Raw genomic sequence first — 7,186 nt, forward strand, 5'->3', positions numbered from 1 at the left:
ATGCTAATGAGTTATGCTAATGAGCTCCTTCACCTCTTTTTCTACGAAATGACCCCTGAGTGGGACCAATAACTCCCTTCCATGAAGTTGGGTTCGGTGACTCCCTCACACTCCGTCTTCCTTCAGCAGAGACGCGTGTCTTCCCATGGAAGGAAAGCAGGAGGATGGAGACTTAGCAGAAAGAGATAAGTGGCTCTGTTTTGCTTGTTCTGCGAGTTCTCGGGCCAAAAAGTGGATGATGCACACTTTGAATGAATAAAGAGCCCGTCAGGAATCCTATCGCTTTCTAAATCCAGTTATCATCCCCCGTCACGCGTTCCAGGGAGTGTGGTGAGAGGGTTCAAAGGGGGCCATTCAGGGACGAGCCCGTCATCGGAGCGGTTCCTGTTATTTCAGTTCAGAAAGAAAAAAGCCAGGTTTGATTGTTGTCCTGTTTACAAGCCTTGCCTCTGCCAACCCAGGATTTGGGTCCCTTTCTGACGCTCCTGTAATGTACTAGTTGGCTTCCAATAGGGTCTCTCCTGTGCATGTCCTTATTTGGTCTGTCGGACCCAGAATGGAAGCCACTTCTCTCCAGATGATGAAGGCTGCCACCAGCCCTGGGCTGGAGATTTTAGGGGTGCAGCCTGGAGAGGGTGGTGCTTGGAGAATGGAGGGACCTCAGCAGGATACACTGCCCTAGATTCCACCCCCCAAGAATCCATTTCCTCTAGAAGAGTTGGTTTTCACACCCCACTTTTCTCTACCCTGAGGCATCTCAAAGTGGCTTACAGTCGCCTTCCCTTTCTCTAGTCACCACAGGCACCTTGTGAGGCAGGTGGGGCTGAGAGAGTTCTGAGAGAACTGTGGCTGCGGTCACACGGAGCATTTGCCGCGCTGACGATACGGATGGTAGGCGGATTTTCCGGGCGCGATCACACCGCAACATCTGGGAAGCGTAGAGCTCCCGTGGCTAACCCGAGGCTTCCCGCCGAAGATGTGGAGTAAAAAACTAGTACCTATGAGGTACTAGTTTCCGGAAGCCACGGGGCAAGGGCGGGTGTCTGATCGTGTTTCCGGTGGACTTACATGGCATCCGGCGCCCGCCACTGTTTGTCGCACACAAGGGTTTCGCACAAAGAGTGATTGCTACTGCGATCGCGCGGCGCGGCTTCTGTGCCACGCTGCAGGATGCCCGTCTGGTTGGCATCTCCCCCCTAACCACGGGACCTCGACCGGGACGTGTGCTCGGGCGGCCGCGCATTAGTTTCCTCCGGGGCAATTAGCCACGCCTCCCCCCCGCGATATCTGGCCCGTGTGACCGGGTCCTTCGATTGACTCTCTGGCATTATAATCTAATGACTCTATGGCATTATAATCTACATGATGATCTACTGAAGTCCCGCCCCTCCCCAGACCCCACCTCCTCAGGCTTCACCCCCTAGGTATTTTCCAACCTGGAGACAGCAACCCTACCTGTTAGTCCTTGCTGGTAGGGATGGCGGCTACAAGTTTGCTTATGCTTTCCAGCAAGGGAAACCTTTACCTTTTTTAACTTTGTGATTGTGTTTTATCCTGGCCTTCCTCCAGTGAGCTCAGGGCAACATACACACTTCTCCCCTCCCCACCAGTTCGGTGCAGTGGTTAAGTGCACGAACTCTAATCTGGGAGGACCGGGTTTGATTCCCCACTTCTCCACTTGCAGCTGATGGTGTGACCATAGGTCAGTCACAAGTTCTCTCAGAGCTATTCTCTCATGAGCAGCTCTTGCAGAGCTCTCTCAGCCCCACCTACCTCACAGGGTGTCTGTTGTGGGGAGGGGGAGGGAAAGGAGATTGTAAACCGCTCTGAGTGAAGGGCAGGGTATAAATCCAACCTCCTCCTCCTCTTCTTCTTCAAGAGAGCCAGTTTGGTGTAGTGGTTAAGTGCGCGGACTCTAATCTGGGAGAACCGGGTTTGATTCCCCACTCCTCCACTTGCACCTGGCTGGATGACCTTGGGCAAGCCATAGTTCTGTTAGAGCTGTTCTTGGAAAAGAGCAGTTACTGTCAGAGCTCTCTCAGCCCCTCCTACCTCACAGGGTGTCTGTTGTGGGGAGGGGAAGGGAAAGGACTTGGTAAGCCGCTCTGAGACACCTTTGGGTAGTGAAGGGCGGGGTATAAATCCAGTCTCTTCTCTTCTTCTTCTTCTTCTTCTTCTTCTTCTTCTTCTTCTTCTTCTTCTTCTTCTTCTTCTCTGTCTTATCCTCACAACAACCCTTAGGTTGAGAGGAGGTATGACAGGCCCAGGATCACGCAGCGAGCTTCATGGCAGAGTGGGAATTCAGGACTCCCCGGTCCTAGACTAACACTCTTGCTACTACGCCACCATGTGGCTGCATCTGATTTGACATTGGATAGTATGAAATTACTGCAATAGAGGATTAACTCTGGTGGTTAATTCACACTTGTGAGTCATGGGGATGAGTGATCCATGTGAATGTGGGAACCAGGCACCTGGAGAGTTTTACTCTTCCCTGAACTGTCCTCATTTCTGATCAAGCTGGCAATACACAACAGGGAAGTACCTGTTTTTATTAGTTGCTGTAGATTTTCCAGGTTGTGTGGCCGTGGTCTTGGCACTGTAGAACCTGTCATTTCGCCAGTAGCTGTGACTGGCATCCTCAGAGGTATAACACAGAAAGATGGGGTACTCTCTGTGTCAAGGTGAGAAGAAAAATGGTAGGCAGGTAATTTATATCTACTCCGGAAGGTGGGGTAGGGGCTGCGTCATTATCGTGTGGGAGTTCCCCAGACTATGAACATGCTAATGGAGGAGCTTTCCTGAGGAGGTTCTTTTGTATGTGGATTGGCTGTTGGAATTCTAATCTTATGTGTCGTGCTATTGTCAGATGTAGAGCCTTTTGTGTTTTTCAGGACAGGAAACCATGCGCGATTTATTTTAAAACTCTCTTCTTCCCTGTTGAAATTGTGTTTGTGTTTATGAATTTCAATGGCTTCCCTGTGTAATCTGACATGGCAATTGGATGTGTTGTCCAGCCTTTCAGTGTCTTGGAATAAGATACTGTGTCCTGTTTGAGTTAGGCTATATTTCAGCCACTGCTGATTTTTCAGGTTGGCCAAGTCTGCAGTGTCTTTCATGTTCTTTTATTCTTGTCTGAATGCTACGCTGTGTTACTTCTGGTTTTTACCGGAAGTGACGTAAGCATGCCTGAGTGGACACTGGCACGCCCGAGCGCACTTCCAATTCCTCCTAGGGAATTGGCACTGCTGCCCAACAACCCTACTTTCCCCACATACCCCCCCCCACACTACCACAGCGCCTTTCTTTGTCATCGTGTCACTTCTGTAGCGTTTGCTGCCTGATAGAATTCTTTCCATTCCTCCTCTTCTTTCCATCACTGTAAATGCCGCCCACAGTGTCGCTGAGGCAGTCTGGCCCCTCGCTCGCTCATCTTAATTGGTGTCAAAGAGGGCACCACCTCGTCTGCACTCCCATGCAGCTAAGGACAGCGTTTGTTTACTCAACCCGTTCTGACGCATGGAAATCCATTTATCAACTCTCTGCTACTGGAACAGATTCTGTGCTAATGTCCCCCGGGCACTTTGCTGTCTCTCCTCGCTTGGTCCCAGTACCTGAAAGAGCACATCGTTTGTGCCGGATCAGACCGTGTGTTCCAGAAGGGCACCTGCAGTTCGCAGCGGGAATTGTCCCCTGCAAAGCTCGCCCAAGCCAGGAATTGCTCGACCCTGGCCTTCGGGATCCGGAAGTAAGAGACTGCTGCTAGTCTTGGAGCTTCTGTATTTAGCTGTCCTGACTGATCACTGCTCCGGATGGCAGAGGCCCATTCCCCCGGAGGAAATGGCTGCTTTGAAGGGTGGATTCTATGGCAATATACCCCTGAGGTTCCTTCCCTCCCCATTCAATGACGAACTAAATCATCTCAATCACACACTTCAAGCAAATGGCTACTCCCAGAATGAAATCAGAAGAGCGATTAACCCAAAGGTAAAACAAACAACTGAGGAAAAATACAGGAAAAGTGTTTTTGCCATATATCAAAGGAATCACTGATCAGATGGGGAAACTTATGAAAAAACACAACCTACAAACAGTATTCAGACCCACCAGAAAAAGACAACAGATGCTACGATCGGCAAAAGACAGAAGAGACCCCCTCACTTCTGCAGGTGTATACCGCATAGCATGCAGTTGTGGACAAGTTTACATTGGGGCCACACAGAGAAGCCTTCAGACAAGAATAAAAGAACATGAAAGATACAGCAGACTGGGCCAACCTGAAAAATCAGCAGTGGCTGAAATATAGCCTAACTCAAACAGGACACAGTATCTTATTCCAAGACACTGAAAGGCTGGACAACGCATCCAGTTACCATGTCAGATTACACAGGGAAGCCATTGAAATTCATAAACAGAAACACAATTTCAACAGGAAAGAAGAGAGTTTACAAATATATAGGGCATGGTTTCCTGTGCTGAAAATTATAAAAGGCTCTACATCTGACAATAGCACTACAGATAAGATTAGAATTTCAACAGCCAATCCACATACAAAAGAACCTCCTCAGGAAAGCTCCTCCATTAGCATGTTCATAGCCTGGGGAACTCCCACAAGATAATGACTCAGCCCTACCCGACCTTCAGGAGTAGATATAAATTACCTGCCTACCATTTTTCTTCTCACCTTGACACAGAGAGTACCCCATCTTTCTGTGTTATACCTCTGAGGATGCCAGTCACAGCTACTGGCGAAACGACAAGTTCTACAATGCCGACCACAGCCACACAACCCGGAAAATCTACAGCAACTAATGAACTCTGGCCGTGAAAGCCTTCGACAACAACTTAAAAACTCTTTCATCAGCCGCTTGCTCTAACAAGTTCTCAGGCACAGTTTTTGCAGTCAGCGAGAGAGTAGTGGTTAGGAGCGTGGACTCTAATCTGGGAGAACTGGGTTTGAGTCCCCACTCCTCCACATGCAGCTGCTGGTGTGACCTTGGGTCACTTACAAGTTCTCTCAGAGCTGTTCTCTCAGCCCCACCTACCTCACAGGGTATCTGTTGTGGGGAGGGGAAGGGAAAGGAGATTGTAAACTGCTCTGAGATTCCTTCAGGTAGTGAAGGGTGGGGTATAAATCCAATCTCTTCTTCTTCAGATTATTTTTAAACCAAACCCAGCACACAGAGCCTGAGTGCAAAGTAGCAGCCCCCACAATTGCTACTTGACCCTTGAGCTCAGCAATGCTTCCTGTGTTTCCCAAACACTGTGTTTCACTGTATTGAAACATCTGCATTTTTTTCCAGGTTTTCCACCCTGGACTTTAGGTGAAAATACTGGCTTGTCAGGGTCAATACCAGACCCCGGAGTGGGCAACCTCATCTTTTAGCGAATGCACCATGTGATATATCTTCCTGTTAGTTGCCACCTAGTGGCCAACTGGCAGATACTTTTTGTTCTGGGGAAGGTGGAATTAATGCAGGTCTTTTCCCCATGACAGCCGGATAGCTGAATGGCTGAGACGGAGGAGGAGGAGGAGGAGGAGGAGGAGGAGGAGATTGGATTTATACCCCGCACTTCACTCAGAGTCTCAGAGCAGCTTACAAACCCCTTTCCCTTCCTCTCCCCACAACAGACACCCTGTGATGGAGGTGGGGCTGAGAGAGCTCTTTCCAGAACTGTCCTTGAGAGGACAGCTCTGACAGAACTATGGCTTGCATTTATTACATTTCTTCAAGAAGATCCAGTTCACATTCAAGTTGCAGTCAAAGGAAGAGAAAGAAGCCTAATCTAAAAAGTAAATTCCCTATGACAAATGGGCAGCTAATTTGGTATCATATATGTGGGGGTATCTATGGAGCTGTGGTGGCTCAAGTGGTTAAGACGCTGAACTGCAGGCTGTGGAAGGTCAGTAGTTCAGCAGTTCGAGACCCGGGTGCCGCATGACGGAGTGAGCTCCCGTCTCTAGTTCCAGCTCCTGCCAACCTAGCAGTTCGAAAGCAAGACATTGCAAGTAGATAAATAGGGATCGCCTCGGTGGGAAGGGAACAGTGTTCCGTGCGCCTTGGTGTTTAGTCATGCCGGCCACATGACCACGGAAACGTCTTCAGACAGCGCTGGCTCTTCGGCTTGGAAACGGAGATGAGCACCGCAACCCTAAAGTCGGATTCGACTGGCTTTCGAACAAAGGAACCTTTACCTTTATGTGGGAGTATGAGGTCATTTTATCTACAGGAGAAACTTGCAGAGACATTTGTCTCTATGGAAGGACATGTGAAGAGAGTGAGAGAACAAAGGGAGGGGTCTGAGGGGTCAGAGGGCAGCTCCCAGCATAAGACAAAAAGAGGCATCCCATTAAAGCAATAACACTTATACACACTTAGAGTGATGTAGCGCCCCCCCCCCCCATGGCTAGTTTTGCTGAGTCGCTCACTCCAACATTGACTTGTTGGTGTAGACCCCAAACCTTCCACACTAGCTGCCCTTCTTGCTGAAAAATAAACAGCCTGGTATTGTTTTGCATGCCCAAGTAACTTTGGGACGTGACTGTTACGATTAGGGTACCAAGCTGCAGCCTGCATACTCTGGGAGCATTTTTTGGGGGGGTGGGGTGGAAGCAGGGACTAGCAGGAGATTTTTTTATAATAGCCATAAGAACATAAGAGAAGCCAATGTTGGATCAGGCCAAAGGCCCATCCAGTCCAACACTTTGTCACACAGTGGCCAAAAATACCAGGTGCCATCAGGAGGTCCAGCAGTGGGGCCAGGACACTAGAAGACTCCAAACTTTCCACACTAGCTGCCCTTCTTGCTGAAAAATAAACAGCCTGGTAGTGGTTTGCATGCCCAAGTAACTTTGGGACGTGACTGTTACAATTAGGGTACCAGGCTGCAGCCTACATACCCTGGGAGCATTTTTTTTTTGGGGGGGGAAGCAGGGACTAGCAGGAGATTTTTTTTATAATAGCCATAAGAACATAAGAGAAGCCAATGTTGGATCAGGCCAAAGGCCCATCCAGTCCAACACTTTGTCACACAGTGGCCAAAAATACCAGGTGCCATCAGGAGGTCCATCAGTGGGGCCAGGACACTAGAGGCCCTCCCACTGTTAACCCCCCCCCAAGCACCAAGAAGACAGAGCATCACTTGCCCCAGAGTCCCTATCTATACCTTGTGGCTAATCACCCCT

At 49.3% G+C, this 7,186-nt stretch overlaps 1 protein-coding gene across 1 annotated transcript in view; it reads left to right on the forward strand.

Moving 5' to 3' along the window:
• Window positions 1-7,186, forward strand: part of GPR20 (G protein-coupled receptor 20) — a 61,446-nt gene that overhangs the window by 29,844 nt on the left and 24,416 nt on the right. The window lies entirely within an intron of this gene.

Source organism: Gekko japonicus, unplaced genomic scaffold, assembly GCF_001447785.1.
Source record: "Gekko japonicus isolate JY-2015 unplaced genomic scaffold, Gekko_japonicus_V1.1 scaffold3469, whole genome shotgun sequence".
In the NCBI taxonomy this organism is placed as follows: Eukaryota; Metazoa; Chordata; class Lepidosauria; order Squamata; family Gekkonidae; genus Gekko; species Gekko japonicus.